The 21,627-nt window shown below is 47.5% G+C and overlaps 1 protein-coding gene across 5 annotated transcripts in view; it reads right to left on the bottom strand.

Annotated features, from left to right (window-relative positions):
* Positions 1 to 20,974, bottom strand: part of SLC7A1 (solute carrier family 7 member 1) — a 79,556-nt gene extending 58,582 nt beyond the window's left edge. For 3 of the 5 annotated variants that reach the window (XM_055317147.1, XM_055317143.1, XM_055317144.1), the window contains exons 1-2: positions 20,798 to 20,974; positions 18,160 to 18,218 (exon numbers count right to left, since the gene is read on the bottom strand). The gene's annotated coding sequence lies outside the window, so the exon portion shown is untranslated. The remainder of the gene's footprint in view (positions 1 to 18,159; positions 18,219 to 20,797) is intronic. The other 2 variants (XM_055317148.1, XM_055317145.1) reach the window with 1 other exon arrangement.
* Between the last annotated feature and the right edge of the window lie 653 nt (positions 20,975 to 21,627).

Genomic DNA, 21,627 nt, shown 5'->3' on the forward strand with positions numbered 1-21,627 from the left:
TGACAAGGAGGCTCTGGATGGGGCCTCCCAGGGAAAGGTGCGTGTTGACAGGGACAGAGCACCCTGGGAGACAAGGAGACAAGCAAGAGACTGTGGAAAACAAGCACATTCTGCGAAGCTGAGGAGAGAATAAAGAGAAAAGAGCAACTCTAAAAAGAGTCCACAAGCAGATAGGTTCCCTAAAGAAAGAAGTTTCTCTACCGGCCACACCCTCACCTTTCAAAGGTGCCAGGAGCCACGACACAGAGGGTCCTCATGTTAGCTTGGCAGAGAATTACCAGATCACATACAGGACACTCAATTAAATCTGAATTTCATGCAAACAAAGACTAATGCTTTAGTGTAAATATGTTCCAAGTGTATCATAATTGTGTCCCAAATGCGCCAACAAATACTTAAAGGAGTCATGCTAGAAGAGCATCCACTGCTTATCTATAATTCAAATTTAACTGGGCATCCAGTATTTTTAGTTGGTAAATCCAATAACCCTAGCTTGGTGCTGAGGGCTCAGGCCTGAACACCTCACTCCCACCCCCCCCCCACTCCTTGCCCAGGGCTATCAGCCCCATCTCCGCAGACTGCCTCTGGGCAAAGGCTTTTCCACAGCCCTAGCAGTGAGCGGTGACTCCCCCACACACATTGTGCATGCAGGGAGTTCCTGGAGCAGACCCAGAAAAGGAGAGTCTGCAGGAAATGGGAACGACCAACCATATTAGCTATTTCAGAGAGACGAGGGTGAGGAATGATGACAGATCACTGAATCTAATTAGAAAAAGAAGCAACAGTGAGCAGTTTTAGTATAGTAGTAAGAGCTCAGTCTTCAGAAAGTAGGTGGTGAGAGCATGGCATTCACTCTAGTTGGATTCATTGTTAAAAACAAAAAACAGGGTCCTCAGCCAATTGCTTGCAACTACACAGTATCTGCTGAGAACCCCAAGGAATTATGCCCCATAAGGGCAAACACTTTGGTAATTCAGTACTAGCACACAGAGGCACACAAGCAATATTTGCCGAATGAATGAATGAATTCTATACTTCTCAAACAGCTTCTTTTAAAAACTTGAACTCTTACATGATTATCGAAAATGCAAGTCTACGGTAAATCTTAAAACTTGGTGGCAGTCACCACAGTAGCTAGTAGTCTTTGCTCTCCAGTTTGTCAGCTGAGGATTATTTGTAGTACGAATCACAAGTATCTGTGCTGGGCCTAAACCAAACAAATGAGCAAAAACACCTGCTACTGTACCCAATGAAGCACATGTTGAGAGTCACATAAATAAAGGAGAGAAGAAAGGCTACCACCTCCCAAACTAAAGCGAATCTAGTTCAGAATGCATTTTTTTTCTATGCCCCTTTATGTAACTGCTGTAACTGTTCTTTAGTTATGGGAGTGCTTAATCAAACAAACATCTAAGAACAACACCATTTTCTTATTTAAACATAAAAGTATTTTCAACCCTGCACCAATTTTCCTTGATCTGTGCTGGAAGAAATCCCAGGGACGCCTTACTAAAACAGTAAACTTCAAAAAAGGGGGGACATATATTTTTATAGAGTATTGTATACGCTTCTAACTTCGGATAAGTCCACAGTATATTTTGAATTTTTAAAGAGCCAGCCCCTTATTTGCTTTGCTTCTGTGGAACTTTCCACTCTGCTACAAGGCCCCAAATTTAGAAATTACAAACAACTCGTGCCTGGACAAAATGAAAGCTGTATTTAGCTTATGGATATGCTAATTCTTGGCACAAAACAAACACTCTATGCCTCTGCCACCAGACTTCGAGGTATTTTATGACAAAGTTAAAAGACTTAAGCTGAAAGTGAGTTTATATACAAATTAAATCAAAGGCTTTTCGCAGCAACGCCTGAAAGGTTTAAATTCCAAACGGAGTCTATGTTCTTAGTACTAATTTTTTCAAAGTTGGTCCAAAGGAATAGATCTCCATCCTGATGTGGAGGACACTGGTGCCAGCTCTGGCCATCGGCCACTGCCTAGCGACTTCCAAAGAAGGACCTCACAGCTCCTCATGCAGAGCTGAAGATACGCTTTTTACTATTAATCTTCAGCAAACATCAGTAATGCTCAATGCTGCCTTCTGCTCCCATGAATAAGAACACAAACTCGTGAGACTGGCAGAGACAAGAAATAAAATGCATTCTGCAGGTAGAAAGAACTACCAGCTACCTCAGAGAGATAAGACTGACCAATTTCCAATTTTCTCACAGCTAGGAAGTAGTTAATGCAACTGACATGTTTCTTGGGGTCCCAAATTCTCCCTACTTTCCAAAGGCTGACACCAACAATACCACCTTCAAGTCAAATGTGTACTTTGTGGAGCTGCCGAGTGTCCCGAGTTGGAAGGGAGCTGAGCTTTTCAGGGCTGTCTGCACCTGCTCTGAAGGTCTCCCCTAGCTGTTCATTTGCTGAGGAACCTTGTTAGAGGGGTGTATATCGTGGTGTGCATTTCCGACAATAAATGCACCATCTCTACCACCATTAGAAGGTACACAGAAAAATGGGGAGTGACATACACAGGGAACAAACATCTGCCCAACTACTACTACACATGGAGCTGCGAGTCGGGAACACTGGTCGGCCACTCCCTGGATTCTCAGACGCCCTGGAAGCTGGTGTTTGCCTGAATGATGAGCAGAGTGAGGCCTGGAGCAGGTCCATATCCCGAGGCAGCACTGCAGCCAAAACCAAAAAACCCAGGTCTTCCTGGCACCAAAGCCTATGCAGGTAGATCTAAGTTAGAGGAGCCTTTGCCCTGTCTTGTGATGTCCACTGCTGATCTATTACCGACCTCAATTTTAATGCCAATGTGAAACTTTACAAATTATCAACAGTGAAACACAAGGTCAGTTCTAGAATTCAAATAAAAGTCCACACATAATGTCTGGGTCTGCTCTGGTTAAAAGGGGAGTGACCTTGACAGTCGGATGGGGCTGGAGGCTTCCCTTTTCTGTGCCTCTCCTCCGAGGCCACCTTCCAATCCAGGGCAGACTGCTCCTGATGGCATCCCAGGCCTTCTCCACACCTCTGGCCAGTGACCTGGCTGGATTCCAGCTCTTAACTCCACACCCTGACCCAACTCAGGCAGGGCTAGCCAGAGCAGGGCGACTCACTCATGGGCTCCCACAGTTGGAGCCAAATGCACGAGCCAGCCACAAGCCCCTTGTGTGGAGGGCATAGCACAGCTGGAGAAGTGAGGCCCCAGGTAAGGGGAAGAAAACACCCAGGAGAGAGCAGGGAAATCTTCTGGAATTTGGTTCAAAGACGGGGTTGTGTCCATCTTGGGGCTGCATCTCACTTTACAAGGACCACAGAATGTGAGTAAGACAACTCAGATGGGCACCCCAGGCACTGAGTTTGTCCTGCCTCTCTCCAAAATGCCACGCAGCCCAGATCTGGAGAGCCAAGAACATAAGAAATAACATCTTGGTCAAACTTGGTGTATTCTGGCCAAGAGTCCTGTCTTTGGCCACAAAGTGTGCTTTGTTTGTAAACAGGCATGTCCCATGATAGCATTTGCAAAAGACTGGTAATAAACTCCAAACACCCCTGGCTCCATCCAACTATCAGTAACAACATTCTTCTTGAGCCCACTTCCCTTTTCCGCTTCTACTCCCTCTGCTTCTGTCAATTTGTTACCAGCTGCAGAAAGCACTATCTGCCTCGCATTCTAAGACATTTGAAAGTCCCGACAAGGGGCAAACAAACTCTGACTTCCAGAGCTGGCTGATAAATCTGCGGCTCACCTTGCCATGGCCTGTAGGGAGTTTCAAACTCTGATCACACCTCTTCCCCTTGGCATTGCCACACTGGACAGTCCCAAATCTTCCAGTCAACCCTCTTACAAACTCCCCTCCATTCCCAAACATAAGCAAAGGCTTCTTTGGGGCTTACAGACTAGAAATTTTCCCTCTTCTGTAATACAACCCTTATCGGATTTCTGTCCAGAGAGCAGATATTTAAGACATCTGAACTTCAGCTGTACAAGTGAAGTCTTTTTTTTGCAAATTTGACTATCTGCCATCCTTTGTCCTCCTTTGAACCTTATGTGAACTCAATGGCACGGCTGAGTGTGCACTGTTCAACACACCGGTGTGTTTTTATATGAATCCATCTCCACATCAAAGCAGCCTGGTCATCAGCTGGGTCATGTCCACTAAGACAAATCTAAAGGACCTTGGGCAGAATGCCCTTAAGAAGGGGACCCTTGAAGTTGAAGCCCATGAAAGGTGCTAGGTGTCCCATGGTCTGCACCCAGGCTAGTCTATCGCAGAATGCAGGAAGGGTTGAGGAGCAGCGGCAAAGGGAAGGTTGCTCCCGAGCAGAGAGAAATGCAAGTCTGGGACCATCAGCTCTCAACTGCTATCTCCTCCTGGAAATCAGGTGCTCTGTGTACCCTGAAGATTCACCAACACTGGAAAAGCAGTGACCTTTCAAGACCCCTGAACTGGTTCCCTGTCACAGCCCATCAAAAGCAGCGGACTTTAAAAAAAAGTCATGTGTGGGGCCCCTGGGTGGCTCAGCGGTTGAGCGTCTGCCTTTAGCTCAGGGTGTGATCCCGAGTCCTGGGATCAAGTCCCACATTGGGCTCTCCCTTTGCCTGTGTCTCTGCCTCTCTCTCTGTGTCTCTCATGAATAAATAAATAAAATCTTAAAAAAAAAAAAAAGTCATGTGTGTTCTTTTCTCTGTATATGGTACCTGGTAGCAGGGAAGAACCTGCTGCCCCTTCTCTTTCAGACCTCTTTCTTTATTCCACTATGGAGACATATGAGGAGGTGGAAGAGAGGCAGAAGCAAGAATACTGGGAAGGATTTTTCCAGAAGCACCGTTTCCAGAAGACTGCTCTCGCTGCTGCTGCTGCTGAGAGTGCATTCTGAACTCAAGCTCGCTAGATTAACACCAGCGAGCCTGCAGTTTTTCTCCTTTGATGGGGCCTGTGTATGTTTTGATGTGCATGGCTGGCTAGTCCTTTGGAAAATCACCTCTCTCAAGCTTCTTCCCTAGAGAGGTAGTTTGGGGCTGAAGCTTCTCATGGCCTGTCCCAACATTCCAAAACCTCTGTAGGAGAGACGCCTCACACAACAGGATGCTGCTGCCAAGCACCTGACACCAGCAACTGGCTGCCCCTGCTAGGAAGGTCTTGCTCTTGTTTATGGGTAAACATCCATGAGCCCTGCATGGGACCACGGAACACTTGGTCCAAGACTGCTCACTCTTTCCAGAGATGCACTTAGGAAACACAAAATTCTGACCAGCATGGGTTCTTCTGAAGTATTCCTAAGAGGGAAGGAGTGGGATTCTGGTAGACTATGTGGATGCTGGTTACTGGGTACTTTTACATTGTGCTCCCCCACTGGCTGCACTAGTAGCCTGGCTCATTATTTCTGAGCTAATACAGGCAAAGTGATACTTCTTAGTCAAGATCTTTGCACCAACCTAACACCAGACCTTCTGTTTCCCACTACATCTGATTACAACTATTCCCACTCCACACCTACTTTTACAGTATGGACACCAAGCTGCATGGTGCTCTTCAGCAGCTCCATAATCATGGAATGTCACCAGCTTCCTGCTTAGGACTGGACATCCCAAAGAGAATATCCTGATCTAATCTCTTCTGAATCCAAAAGGAGAAAATGTGGCCCTGAGTGCTTATTAACCTTGCCCAGAATCACATTAGTCCACGGCTAGGCCAGTGGCATGGAGGTCTCTGGACTTCCAGGCCATGTCTAACTGACAGGGGGCGAGCAGGTACTTGGGGGTACTTGGAGAGGAAGATGCGATGAGTCCCCAGGAGGACTTTGTGGCTAGGAAGCAAAGGACAAAGGGCTCCAGGCGCAAATAACCTTTCATCGAGCCATGTTTAGAGCTCATCCTGCCCCTCTACCACATTGGACTTCCTTGCACAATCATAAAAACATCCCCTATTGTACAAATTACCTCTTATCGTATTCAGACAATATACAGACATGCATGAAGAGCAGAACTTGCACTGGATGGCATAACCTTCTCCTTTAAAAGGCATTTTTCACACAAACGCCTGGTGAGACAAAGAATGTGCAGGTTTCTAGAGCCTGAAGAGTATAAATAGGGTAATTAGAAACCACCCTCTACATTCCTGTATGAAACACCATTAAATTAAACCTGACTGTCCCAAAGACATGATGCCATCATGGGATTTCATAAAGGCAACACATGTGGAAGGCAAAATTCAGGAGCTACAAAAGGGTACAGAGTATAGGGCATGGGCCAGTCCCCACCCAGCCATGACCCCACTGTCACCACCGCCTTCCTCGGACCTCCCAAGAAAGTCCAGTCTTGGCTCACAAGTGTTTACAGAAGCAATCTCAAGCTCCACGTTTGAAACAGAAATGTAGGGGATCCCTGGGTGGCTCAGCGGTTTAGCGCCTGCCTTTGGGCCAGGGCGTGGTCCTGGAGTCCCAGGATTGAATCACGCGTTGGGCTCCTAGCATGGAGCCTGCTTCTCCCAATGCTTGTGTCTCTGCCTCTCTCTCTATCATGAATATATAAATTTAAAAAATATTTTTTAAAAAAAGAAATGTAAATAATGTTTCTCTATACCATTTGACAGAAAGACTTCTAATAAGCATATGAATCAAGGAACCAGACAACATAGCAAAAATCAAAATCATACACACTGAACTTAATAACACTCCCTTCCCATGGCTTCTCACCACCCCCTTCTGTCCCTATGAATAGGTGCAAGAATACCATTCAGATCAAGGAACTTCGGAGGACTCCTGGGTATTTTCACAGCATATGAGGTGAAATGTGGGGGAACAGAACCACATCAAAGCTTTCTGAGAAACCATTCTGCCTTGCCTTCTTTCTAACTCTAAAGGCCTCAACGCCAATATGTGTATGGGGCACAAGGCCTCTAGCTGAATGTCTATCAAAAGTAGCTAAGTTCTTCCCCGACTATTCAGAGGCAAGTCTCTCCCCTTGGACAAGCCCAGCACCTCTGGGAGGCAGATGGGATTTGTGCCCAAGCACCCCTCACCTTTGGCCATCCATTTCTACAACTGCTCAGAACCAAACACAAGGAAATGCAAGGGGCCTTAAACACATGAGCGTCTGCCAAAAAATGTGCCCTCCTTTGTAAAGTGACATCCTAGTTTCAGGTCTTCTGAGCAAGGGACATGGAACCTCGCATCCTATACCCGCCCTGGTACTACCATGCCCTGTCCCTTGGCGCATCTCCCCCTGCCCCTAATTAGAAGGCTCCTGACATTCACTTCTTGCATTAAGAAATTCCTGACCAAGAGAGAACAAGTAGCAACCTCTCCTGAGCACTCCCCAGTCTTTCTGGAGGAATTGCTTTACGTGTTAATTTACACCTACTCCTTTACCAGCGAAGCAATAATGCATGTATGTGCCCTCTGGAACTGGATTTCTCACTTGGTAGAAACCTTCCTGACGGCTGAAGCTTAACCATTTACATACCAACCCTGATATAAAATATATAGCTCACATTTACTGAATACCAGGCAATATTCTCAACTCATCACTTGATACACTTAATCCTCAACACAGCCTACAGCGAGGGCGGGGGAGGGGGGGAGACACGACTGAGGCACAGAGCTGCAGATGGTCATGCACACAGATCTCCCAAAATGGAGAGTAAAGTATCCCAAACCACAGTGGTTATTTGCTTTTTGCTTCTCCTTGTATGTTGTTGTGCCACGTTCCTATGGCCAGGGTGCCAGCTATCACTTCTCCCCATGGTTAAGAGCCCCACCTCTGCAGTCTGACTTACCACTTCCTATCTGCAGTTGGCTATAAAGAGATAATCAGGCTGGTCAGAAATGAGTACACCAATGGGCCCCCACACCCCTCCCAACCCAGGGGCTGGGAAGCATATGGGCTCTCAGACAATAATTGCTTTAGCTCTCAGAAAGGTACCTTCTGAGCACCTAAGCAGCACCAGGGACTGCCCCAGGGATTGGAGCCACAAAGACACATGTGCCCAGGCCCTGTCCTCGGGAGCTCAGGTCTCCTTGATTAGTTCGAGGTTCCAGCAATTTTATAGACACCGTTTATCCCAGAGATCCCAAAGGCTGGTTAGAAATGCCCCCCAGACCTGCAACATCAGATCTGCTCTTCAGGGAGATCCCTTGGGAAGGATCTGGTCTAGGTAGCTCAAAGCCACCTCAAGTTTGACTTTACACTATGAAAGGCATTATTACATCACGCAAGTTACTTATCTTATGTACTTACTAAAATGAGTTCCTTTTCTCTCTCCTCAATGCCGGCCCTATTACATCTGCCCAATCCATGTATATATGCCTATCTCCATGCTTTCTAGACAGTGACCGATGAGTAAAATAAAGAAGAGGCATATCATTGGGATGCCGGGGTGGCTCAGAGGTTGAGCGTCTGCCTTTGGCTCAGGGTGTGATCCTGGGGTCTGGGACCAAGTCCCGCATCAGGCCTCTTGTGGGGAGCCTGCTTCTCCCTCTGCCTGTGTCTCTGTCTCTCTCTCTCTCTCTCTCTGTGTGTGTGTGTGTCTCTCATGAATAAATAAATAAAATAAAATAAAAAAAAAAGGAAGTATATCACAAAACCCATCCAACATACACAACATGGTCAAAGTCTCTCGCTTTGAGTGCTACATTTCCAGAAACAAAATATGACATGCTTGGTCTCAACCGAACGTTTAAATTTTTACTTATTCATTATTATTTTTATTAGTGTACAACTGTAGGTGCGGGCCTCTTGTGATGTCTAGACCTAGCAGGGGTCTATTAGGGGACAGAATTTTAAAGGAGCCTATATCCACGCCCACACACACAGTCCTGTTAGCAGTCCTGTTAGCTCAAGAGCAGCTCTTGTCTACTGGCAAGAGCAATTCTAGCAGAAGGGGAGAGCACCACAATTGGAGTTATTACTCATCTGAAATTGGGGCCATGCTGCTTGCTCCCGCAAAGTACGGATGGAGAGATCGGCCCCTTCCCTATATCCTTGCTCCTACTGTCTCTCCAGGGCAAATGGTATTTCCTTCTTGTTCACAGTTATACACCTAGCTGGAAAGAGACCCCTAAGGGGAGCCAACATCCCTACAAAGCTCCAAACCTCCCACCAGCTCTCTGAGGTGATTCAGCAAGAAGTCCCTTGCAGATCCTCAAGGCAAAACAGCCAGAAACACAGGATTGTGATGGCACTTTGTGCAGAGTATGCTGTTCTCCCCAGCCTCTGCCCTTGCTCAAAATCACCCAGGATATCTAGGGTGGCAATTCCCTTGCCTTGACTCTTCAGACCACAGACCTGAGAGTCAATAATTAGGCCTGAATCCTGCCACAAACTACACCCGATAATTTCCAAAATTCCAATTGTATCCAACTCTAAGACTAGTGAGACATTCTTCACAGTTCCATTCAGATTACTCAAAGAACCAATGAATGTTCTTGCCTGATATCACCCAAGATTGCCCTCTAGAAAGAATGTCTTCCAACAAAAGTAGTTTTTTAAAACAAAACTAGCTGTACAAATTTGAGGTTATAGATTTTTGTAGGAATGTGTTATGCAATTACAATTACAGAATATCCCCTATGTCACATAATATTAACATATATCAGAGCAAAATATCAAGCTCATGCGGAGTCTTCTCAAATAGTATCAGTAGTAGTGGTAATATATGTATCTTGCAGATGAATTTTTAAAAGACTGTAAACTAAGTACTCTGAATCCTTACAATAAATTTATTATTATTGAGAAGCATAAGAAATAAAAGAAGTTTACCAGAAACAAGGACAGATATTTAGACAATGTTTCAACAAAGTAGGCAACTTATCTTGTTCTGATTCTATTCTGTTACTAAGCTCTTGTTCATAGAATCAATTCCCTTGATTTACAATTGTTTTAAGAATTATATACACAGGGGTTCAGTTGGTTAAGGGTCCAACTCTTGGTTTCAGCTCAAATCATGATCTCATGGGTCCTGGGATTGAGCCCTACATGGGGCTCCACCATCAACAGGTAGTCTGCCCCTCCTCCCACTCGCTCACAAGGTCTTGCCTTGTGTTCCTATACACCTTCTTGGGAATCATCACAAACAAGAATGTCCACTTCAGTTAGAAACCCTCAAAGCACCACAAAAAGAAACCTCTACCCCCTGACTGCCTTTGACCAAACCAGTCTGGACAGAGAATTCCTCCCACGTGCCAGCCCAGTGAACCTGAAATTCAGGCCAAGGTGGAGCAGCAGGTAGGTTTGCAGGGTAGCATGCCCAAGCCTAACAGTGTTTGCAAACTGCAAGTCATCACCAGGACTTTTTTCTAACATGCAATAGAAAAGAATAAAAATTATCAGAATGCACCACAAGTACAATAATGTGTGCTGTTTCATGAAAGCTTTCATTTTAATCTATATATATGTATGTCTCTGTGTACATACTTGATCACAGTGTAAAATGATTTGTTATTGTGGACTGCAGCCACAGAAGTCTGAAAGCCGCCACACTCAGGAGAACCAGTGTGCGGGCACCAACAGCCCTATCCCAAATGGCCTGAAGAAAGCCTTCCCAAAGACCAGGCTTCCAGAATCCTGTGTGGATGGCATGGTGGAAAGGCTACCGATACACCTCTGAAAACTAAGTGCCTGTGTCCTTCTGAGAGGAATGAAATGATCTCACCTGGGAGAGCTATGGGTGAGTGACTGTAACATTCACCATCCCTGCAAAAAATCACCAAGACCAAGGCCATTTTCAAAGCTAATCTACATTGCAGGTAAGGATGAGATGCTGTGTTTTTAAAGAACTTAGAAATCAGAATAACGTATAGCCAGTGTTTCATGGCAGTATTAATGCTCAAAGATGAGACATCCTGGAATCAGGCAAAATTCTCAATAGGACAGAACAAGCTGCTCCAATGGTATATCAGCTACAGAGTATGTGAAGAGACATAATTTTACCCCATCTGTGAAAGTGCTTAACAGGCAACCCAGGAAAAATTTAACATTCTGATACTCTAATTTCAACAGGACAGAATTATTCTAAAACTAGAAATGTCAAATCACTCATTCATATCATGATTTGTACCAAAGTACAAAATGTGGTACATATTTGTATCTAAAAACAAAGTAAGCCCCAAACTGAGATGCCAGGGCAGGAATACAATAGAAATTTAAAATAATTTGTTATTCTACCTATCAAAATGTTACTATTTGATTCAAAGACTTTCCCCCTTTAAAATACTACTGTTTTACTGTGGTGCTTAGGTGGCTCAGTCAGTTTAAGTGTCTGACTCTTGATTTTGGCCTAGGTCATGACCTCAGGGTTGTGAGATCAAACCCTGCACTGGGCTTCAAACTAAACATGGAGCCTGCCTAAAATTCTCTCTCTCTCTCCCTCTCCCTCTGCCCCTCCTCACACCCAATTCTAGTACTCTCTCTAAAAAAAATAAAAATTAAAAATACTATTTTACTAATTATGAAAATATTCATTCAACAAATATTTGTTGAGCACTATCTTTGGTTCTACTACATACAGGTCAGTGAACAAACCAAAGTTCAGTTTTAATAGTGTTTCCTTTCTGTGCAAATATATATCTCAGATAAGATAATACTGAATATGGAAAACTCCATCCAGACTTTACTTTCACTTTTAACAGCAAAGTTTTTCCCATAGGATCAAGTGTTCTTTGAAAATGCCATTTTCTGGGGACCTGGATGGCTCAGTCGGTTGAACATCCAACTCTGGATTTCGGCTCCGGTCATGATCTCAGAGTCATGGGTTTGAGTCCCACCTCGGGCTCCACACTCAGCAGGGAGTCTGCTTGAGATTCCCTTCCTCTCCCTCTCTCTCTGCCCCCCTACCCCCCTAAACTAAATAAATGAATCTTCAAAACAAAAAAGAAATAAAATGTCATTATCATTGGCTACGTAATATTCCATCCCAGATGGTGTCATAATTTACCAAAAGATGTTTCTAAATGCTTACCACAAGACAAAAACACAAATAAGAAATACAGTTAAAATACAGCATGAAAAACCTGATTCAGGACCTTAGGTTGGGGAGAAAAATACAATCTTACCGACTCAAGAGAGCCCGGGCAGTGCACACCAGCAGGATCACACCTTCTTCACCATGCACCACATTAAGGTCTAATTTGTGAATCTCCCTTTATAAGCCTCACTCCCTCTTTGATCCAAGAGAACATTGTCTGCACAGAACAATAGGTTTTCATTTCAATTTCCCTTCTTTTCAGGAAAGGAAATGTTTGCACTTCAAAGGGTTTCTTTGAAGAGCAGCCCTCCGGACCTGGCCAGGTTAGGAGTTCTGTGGCCTCAGCAGGGTGTCCACAGTCTGGGCGGCTGCCCACCCTGTCACTCTCAAGGCCAGCTCCTTCAAGGAGAGGGTCTGGTGCAAGAGAAGAAAAAATAAACACATGGAAAAATTCTTGAGGCTTTTGATCACACCCTTCAGAAGCCCTTTTTCACACATAATGCAGGTTTATAGCTCACAGAAACTGAGGTAACAAAGGATTGGGAGCCAGCGGTGGACAAGGCAACAGTAGCTTCTTGGAACAAAACCACTCCAGATCCCAGATTCACCCAGTAAATGAATAAAACGGGAAAATGGGAGCCCCTTTCAGCTATCACTGGCGATGACGAAGAGAGCAGCTTGGATAAATGGAATCCAAGAGCAAGATCCACACTTCATACACAAGTTCTGAAACCTTCCCCTGGGAACTTTTGGGCAGCACAATCACTGACAAAGAGCAAAATTCACAATTTAGAACTTCACCTCTTATTTCTCCACTGGCTGGCTGGCTAGTAGGGGCCCAAGAGGCTCAATAGCAGGCAACCATGTTAAATAACCATACATATTTGCCAGGAGGCCCATGCCATTTCTCTGGATTGAGGCCCAGGCCCCTCCTCCCTGCTCTGCTAAGTCAAGGAAGTCCGGGGTATATATTGGACAAGAGAGGACCTGCAACATTTCTTTCCAAGTCTTGAACAAGTTCTGGGTATTTACTAATGATCTCCACCCTCCCCTACTCTGAAATGGTTAAGTTCACCTGCTCAGGTGGGCAAGAGGTGGGCAGGGGCAGGAAAAACACTCCACTCTGCTTTGCTCCAGACAGGGAACCTGCTCCTCCCCACAGCCCAAGGATACCATGGGCTCCTGCCCTGGGTGTCTGGGGCATAGGTCTGGGGTGACCAGGTCCCCCTTAGCCAAAGCCTTCCACCCACCTTTCACTAAGCCCTTAACCCAGCCTGGTGCTAAGCCTCTATGATAGAATTAGAAATGATTTTTATTTTCCCCTTCTCTTATTTTTCTGTAGTTTCCAAATTCTTCACAATGGCCATTCTAACTTTCAGAAACATTTTTCTCAACAAGACTTAAAAGACAGAAAATCAGACCATAGTTTCCTTTGAAAGTTCCCCTCCCATACACATAAAAATTATATATATATAATATATATAATATACATATATATATATAATATACATATATATATATAGGCACTTGGGTGGCTCAGTGGTTGAGCATCTGCCTTCAGCTCAGGGCATGATCCCAGAGTCCTGGGATCAAGTCCCGCATCAGGCTCCCCACGGGGAGCCTGCTTCTCTCTCTGCCTATGTCTCTGCCTCTCTGTGTCTAATGAGTAAATTAAAAAAAAAAAAAACTCATATATATGGGTAAAAAGGACATTATTTGGACAACTGATATTTGAACATGGACTGTGGACTAGAGAACATTGATAATGTTCAATTTCCTGATTTGAGTATCAGGAAATTGCAAGAGAGTATCAGGCTATGCAAGAGAACATCCTTATTCTTAGGAAATACATACTTCAGAACACAGAGGTAAATAAAAGGGCATGATATCTTCAGCTTATTCTCAAATCATTCAGGAAAAAAATGCATACAGGTGTGTGCCAATAGATTGATGGAGCCACAGATACCTAAATAGAAAGGATAGAAGGAGCAAAATACAAACACTGAGGTGAATTTGAGAAAAAGATACACAGGAGCTCCTTGTACTGCAGCTGTAACTTTTGTTTGAGTTTGAAATGTTATGCAAACCAGACAGGAACAGCACTGGAGAAAAGGAGGAGAAAGGCATGAGGGGTGAGAAAGTCTTCCCCACTCCACCTGCCAGCTTCGAGGCCCTGGCAGCTACCCTGGCTGGGCCAGCCAGCCCTGAGCCCGCTGGGGAAATGAGCAGTCAACATCTGGGTCCCCAGAGGGTGGCTGGGTGACTGCCGCCATGCGAAGTTCCTGGTTCCCATAAGATGCCCTGAAGAGGGCTCTCTGGGGGCCCAGATGGCTAGACACACAAAAGTGAAACAAGGTTCCCCCATGGCCTGGACAGCAAGTTCCACCTCCAGTTCTGCCCTGGTGAGCAGGATGCCAAACCGCGACCCAGGAAGCCGGCAGCCTCATGGATGTCCGTCATACACATGCCAGCTCCCGGTCCAGCCACCTCCCTGCACAGCTGTCCAGGGGCACCGGGGCTCCACTGCGGGCTTAGATGGAGGAAAGCGCTGTGTTCCAGGCCAGCAGGAGTGGAGGAAAAGCAGGGTGCTGTCCAGAAGCACAGCTCCAGAGCTCATTCAGAAACCAGGGGGAGTGTGGGGCCGAGTGGCTGCAGGTGCACGGGCTGAGGTCTCAGGCCTGGGACTGCCCATAGCAGGGGGCAGGCCAGAACGCAGTCCAAGGAGAAGCCAGCACCTTGCACAGGCTGCCACCCACAGCCCTAAGGAACACTGATGGCCAGGACTCAGAGCCAGGCCCCTGGGTTTCAAATCCTCATTCACCACTCACTATCCAATTGTGTGCCTGGGGGCAACTTGCAACACTTCTCAGGGCTTCCTCTTCCCATCACTCAAAATAGAAGTATCAACTTCACTGGGCGGCTATAAGGATTATATGGAGACATTAAGTGCCAAGCACACAGTATGTGCTGGTGATTCTTGATCTTTCCCAACCCCAGACGTCTCCCTTCCTTCCTATTTGATAAAACAGACACTGGTTAATGGTACTTGATAGACAGATAAGAAGATACAGAAGAAAAGAACACTTCCCAGCCTTAAGATAGGAAGATAACAGTTATAACAATGATGAAGCAACAGTAAGAGTGGGGAAGAGTGGGTCTGCTCTCTTGCCTTCCCACTTCTGCCCCAGGTCAGGTACCCACCACCCCTACCCCCATTGCCACCTCCAGGAAGGGATGAAATAAAGTGGAAAACAACACAGAGGTGGCCTAAGTGTTTGCTTGGCTTTGGTTTCTAAAGCCAAAGCCCTCAAGGTAATTTAGACAAAATGTGTGGGGGTCAGGATGACTATGACGAGGGTAAATAAACCCCCCCCGCAAACACACACACACACACAATTTTCTTATTCATATACATGCATGCATACTATCAAGTGCTAAGAATGGAGTAAGCTATCAGCTCAGCTTTCCAGAGGATAAGTGGATAAACCCAAAGTGTATGGGTCTGAGATCTAAAGGAACCTGATCCCCTACATACCCAAGGAGGTCCCTGGTCCCAAAGAGTTTCCAACTTCAAGGTCACGAAGGCAGTCAGGATCAATATGGCCCCAGAGACTGCGGTTCCTCCTCCATGCCTCCCTTCCCCATTGTGGCACAAAGGCCACAGAATGACCTCCATGAACTCAACTGTAAAAGGTCAGTGGTAAAGAGGTCTAAAGGGGACAATGGTACAGGAACCAGAGTCAAATCCACAGACCCTGGACCTGGGTCAGCAGATGTCTCAGAGGCTCACTGTCCCAACACCTTGGCACTATATCCACCCACCACAATCTAGACACAATTCCATTTTAAGCCCTTGGCTTAAAGTTAACAAAACTAACTTGTTAGGAGAATTATTTTTCTCCACACTTAACTGAGTTTTCTTTCCAGTATAATGGTTAACATTTCTTTTAAGCACTTGGTATGTGCCAGAAGCTGTGTCAAGTACATAACATAGACTACCCCATTTAAATCCTCTCAATCCCATAAGGTAAGAGAAGCCGATTATTATGCAAACAATATGGAAAGGGATTTAAATGTGAGAAATACGTGAGGAAAGGCACTTATCCTGTCAGCAGACCCTACTTGGAGACCTACCCCTTTCTGCATGAGGTGCTCATGGCATCTCTTATGACCCCACAGTGCATATGCAAGGAGAACTAAGGCTGGCCACACAGCAGAGGCCACTCCTCTGCAGCCCAGAGTCAGCACTGCCAGCTGGTCGCTACAATGAAGATTCTGCAATACACGGAGCACAGGATGTAGGACCCACTCCCAAACAAACGGGAAAATAGATGGTTGTTCTCACAGTCAAGAACGTTATCTGAAAATTATGGAGAAAATACTATAGCAGAAATACAGGACGTTAAAGAAACAAAACTGCCCGTTTCTTCTGTGCTTCTAGAAAAGAGAAGAAAAAGCAGATGATCTACTCAGGAGAGAGGAAGAGAAGATATAGAAATATGCACAGCCCGGGACACCACGTGGGTGGCTCAGCGGTTGAGCATCTGCCTTTGGCTCAGGTTGTGATCCCAGGGTCCTGGGATCAAGTCCCACATCAGGGTCCCTACAGGGAGCCTGCTTCTCTGCCTGTGTCTCTGCCTCTGTGTGTCTCTCATGAATAAATAAATAAAATCTGAAAGAAAGAGAAAGAAAGAAAGAAAGAAAGAAAGAAAGAAAGAAAGAAAGAAAGAAAGAAAGAAAAGAAAAGAAGAAAAGAAAAGAAAAGAAAAGAAAAGAAAAGAAAAGAAAAGAAAAGAAAAGAAAAGAAAAGAAAAGAAAAGAAAAGGTGCACAGCCCAAGCAAGCTGTGGGACATTCTTTCTTCCAGCTTCGGATAGGTCCACCTGGCAACAGCCTTTGAAAGCTTCCCCGAACCTGATCTCGGTTGCCATAATCAGGATAGTAGACTGCTAACAGAAAGAACTTACTTCATGAAAGAAACCTAAATGTATTGATTTGGTACCTTTATTCATCCAAAGAATACTATGGAATTCATAGTTCGTGAGCTTCATTATTGTGAGGCCAAGAGGGAAGGCTTCCTCCACCTATGGATGGAGCAAGTCTATGGAGTTGAGAAAGTCTAAATGCCTTTCTGGGAGCTACACACAGAGTTGGAAAGCCAGGACTTCAGAACCCTTCCGTGGTGCTGTTCCCAGCATTCATACTACTTGTTGTCAGCTCCCCTGAGCCACCTCCTTCATCTCCGAGCACATCAGTTCAGGCTGTACTGAAGTTGTAAATGCCTTTAACCACACACAGCTCTAACTCGTTTATGCCGTTTGTTCACCAAACGTACCATCTGGCAGTCCGAAACTTTACTGACAATCAAGAGAGGGAAAAAGCCAAATGAAAGACATTGGGCATGGCAGGATGGGTCAATGCTATACCAGAATCTATCCCAATGTTCAGAAATGTCTTTCCTACAACCTGTGCTCCCCTAGAAGGGACAAATCCTGACCAGTGGGTAAGGTAACCCAGCTTCACCCAGAGTACTGCCAATGCCACGTATCTGAAGGCATGACTTTAGAGTGGAATGAACATACTTAGCAGTCCACCAGATTGTTTTGCCATTTTGTTGCCCATTCTTCTAACTCACAGGCAGTAAATGCACTAAACCTCCTATGGAAAACTCAGGTGCAGTTTGAACAATTGCAGGGGAGTTATTTTCAAAGCTGCTTTGCTGCTTTGGAGTTGGCGGGAGTGAATTATGGAGAAAGAGGAAAAGAAGCCTCTCAAGTTTACTACAAGATTGTTCATCTCAAGTTTACTACAAGACTGTAAATCTGCCATGAGAGATGGTACTCCTCTATTCTGTGGATGGAAGAGACCTAAAATCCTTGTGGTAGATAGAACCTTGGCGTGGGATCCAATGCCAGTGACCTAAGGCACAAGAAACACCTGGAAGGCAGGTGCCCTGAAGGCCCAAGGATGAAAAAGAAGGCACACTCCAGGTGGCAGAGGGTCCTCCTTCTGGCACTAGGACAAACCCACAGCCAACTTACCCACTGGAGGGTGGCAGGGGAGCACAGGGAGGCTAGCACCAAGAGATCCCCATGTTCGGTGTAAGGAAGCAAGAAGGCTAGGTGAAAAGGAAGGAAGCCACCACCCTGGGGCAGGTGGCTACAAAGCAGTCATGTACCTGAGAAGAGGCCCTGAGAGCAGATCTAGTTCAGCCCTGTCCGTTGAGGATGGAAATGCCTAAAAAAAAAAAAAAAAAAAAAAAAAAAAAAAAAAAAGTCAGTTGTGACTTTTTAAAAAGTTCTTCACGCTCATTCCTCTACTTTCCCCATCTCGTTAATATAATATGGCAGCTCTATTCCTTGGAATCATATTTGACCTCCTTCATATCTCACATAGGCTCCACTGGCCAAGCCTGTTGAGTCTCTCTTTAAAATCTACAGATGGAATAAGTAGGTAAGGTGGAGCAGAACTCAACCACCTCACATTTCTATCATTTCCATCCCAGTCTAAGCTGCCATCACCTCTGAAGGAAATGACATATGGTCACTCTCTCTTGTTTTCAATTACCTGAAGCTGGATTTTATTCCAAACTTAAGTTACAAGTCTGAACTGGTCTCCCTGCTTCTATTACTACCCACTCCCCCTACCCTCCATCTCTTCTCCATGGAGCATTTAAAGTAATCCTGTGATGGTTCCCCACCTCATCCAAAGTAAAAGCCAAGTCCTCATGGTCCATCCACAGCCTCTGCCCTCAAGTGGAACAGGGCAGTAGTAGAGAGTCCCCAGGTCTATAGAAAAACACTAGGGTCCCATCCACAGGTCCTTCCTCAAGTGGAACAGGGCAGTAGTAGAGAGTCCCCAGGTCTATAGAAAAACACTAGGGTCCCATCCACAGGTCCTGCTTGAAATGAGGACCAAGAACCAGGTGGAATGATAAACACCTACAAGATGCCTCTGCATTAGAGGAAAATGTTTCTCTCCAGTACTTATCCCTGTCTCAAATTCCTCCCTAGGATTAATAAACCAATACCTCCAAACACATAGTTAATAATGAAAAGGGATTAATCCAATTAGACATAATGCTGGGCCCTCCAAGTCTCCGTAGAAAAGAAACTCCAGAGTGGAACAACCAATAAACACGTATTTATACCAAATATAATTAACATGTCTTAGAATTCAAGCTCCCCGAGGTCAGCAATCTTGTCTTCCAAGCCTTTTCCTCTAAAGCAAATAATTATATGCATAAGAGCACCCATGTGACTCAAATCCAGATTCAAACAACTGCGTACATTTCTGATCTCTATTAAGTCTTGCCCTGTTTGTTTAGTCAGAACTCCTCTGACTCTCTTCCAATTCATCTATAATGATTAAACATGACCGTAATATGCTAAACCTTTCAAAACTATTCAAACCATTGTTGACTTCGTCCCCTCACTTCTATTCTGATTGTGTGACTTAAGTAAGACCTTTTGTTTTAATGACAGAAGGGTGTGTTCATATAAAAATAAGAATAATTTCCACTGAGACCAACTAAAAATATCAAGGGAATAAATGTATCATGGTTTCCTATTATCTGAACCAAGCATAAAGGGCAAGACATGTTACTGTACCTCCCAAATAAATTATAACCCAAATTGAAGACAATTAGAAAATCCAGCCATACCCCAACACACACAGTTCTGCTGGTCAAATTCTAAAGGGCACACGTGTAGGAAAATACACCAGGGAATGAAATCCCAACCAACCCTCTCCCCCTAGAACTAAATCTGGAGTAAAACACAACTCTGGGTTTCTTCTGTAGGGCGAGCCCCACCGCGTGTATTGGGAGGTTTAGTTTTCCTCCTGAAGGCACATGTCTCTCTACTACCCTAATCGTAAAGCCAAACGCCACTGCTATCTGGTTCCCACACCCACTGAAAAGGGGAAGGAGCTACAACAGCACGCTGTAGCAGCACTACGCGCAAGGCTGCTCTGCGCACGCAGGTTCGGAAGGCAGCCAGACCTGCCCGGTCCACGAGTTTTGCACCACGCAGAAAGGAGCACGCCGGGGACCGGTCGCCCTGATTTAAGCCGGAAGAGCTTCCTCTCGCTCCAAACCATCTGGAAAGCTTGAAGAGCGCAGCCTTCCCAGGTCAAATCGGGTCACAAGGAAGCCCACCTGGGGGGGGGGGGGCTTCCCCGAAATACCCCGGGAAACTCAGACAAGAGGCGTGGGCGGGCCGGGGCGCGACACCGGCCCCAGGGAGGAGAGGTGGGCGCCGCGGTCCCCGGGCCGGCCACCTGCCGCGGGACCACCCCCGCGGGCGCAGGGCGGGCTCCCGCCGCGGCGATGACACATCGCGGACCTCGTGGCGGGGCGGGGTGCCGCGCTCCGCGCCATGTAAGGGCAGGCCTCCGGACGCCGCCCGGCCTGGCCCGCGGGCCCGCGGCCGCTCGCGCCCCCCGCCCGCCCCGACCACCCCGGGGGGCCCGGCGGGGGTCGCCGGCAGGCGCGCGCGGCCGGCATCACGGCGGCGCCGGGTCGTCCACGTTCCCTCTCTCGGTGTTGCATCATGCACCACGCCGCGCCTTCAGGGAACCAAAATGGACTCCGGTGGCGGAGGCAGCCGCATGGGCACCGGCCCCGGCCCCGGCCCCGCGCGCGCAGCCCCGCGCCCGCCCTGCCCTCGCCCGCCCCGGGGGAGGCCAGCGCCCCGCCGCCCGCCCCTCGCCGCTGCCCGCGCCGCCCTCCCGCGGCCGCACGCGGCGCCGGGGCCCCTCCAAGGTGACCCGGACCCGGGCGGCTGCCCTGGCGCCGGCGGCGGCCGGGCACTCACCGAGCCGGCGGGCGCTGGCAGGATGCGGGCTCGTCCGCCGAGGGACTCAGGCACGCGCGGCCGCAGGGACGGCCGCCGGGCGGAGGCGCGGCGCGCAGGGAGCGGGGGCTGCGGTCCGGGCTGCCGGCTGGCCTCGCGCCCGCCCCGCCCCGCCGCTGACTGGCGGCTCACACCTGCCCGCGCCGACTGAATGGAGCGTGGAGGGCGCGCGGGCTCCGGCGCCGGGTTTCATCAGCCGCGCGCCCGCCCCCCGGCCCGGCCCCGGCGCCCGCTCGCGCACGTCACCACCCCCGCACCAATGGGAGCGCGGCGCGGCGGCGGCGGCGGCAGGCCCGGGGCGAGGCCGGGGCGGGGCCCCGCGCGGGGACTCGGGGTTCCCCAGGCGGGCGGGCCCGCGGTGCCTCCCCGCGCCTTCGCCGCCGCCCCGCCCGCTTGTTGCCATTTTTCCGCCAATCGGAGGCGGCGGCGCGACCGCATCCTCCGGTCCCGGGACCGCGGAACAGCGCGCGCGGGGCGAGAGCCGCAGGCTGGGCGCTGCTCCCCGGGCGGCGGGCCCCGGCCGGCCGACTGACTGCCCGCTCGCCGCCGGGGTCCCGTCGCCAGAAATAAAACACCCGCGAGGCACCTCAAGGGTTGGGGTTTTGTTTTTGTTTTTTTCTTCGTTTGTAAGTAAATCTTCCCTTTTTTGCCACTGAATGATTTTTATTATTGCTATTCCTTAGTCTTTAATAAATCCCTTATTCTTGCGCCTTGTCAGGAAGGGCCCCGAAGCCGGACCCCGCTGTGTGGCGAGCACACCCCGGGGCTGGCCGCTCACAGCGGCTTCCAGA

The sequence above is a fragment of the Nyctereutes procyonoides genome, unplaced genomic scaffold (assembly GCF_905146905.1).
Source record: "Nyctereutes procyonoides isolate TBG_1078 unplaced genomic scaffold, NYPRO_anot_genome, whole genome shotgun sequence".
NCBI classification, from domain to species: Eukaryota; Metazoa; Chordata; class Mammalia; order Carnivora; family Canidae; genus Nyctereutes; species Nyctereutes procyonoides.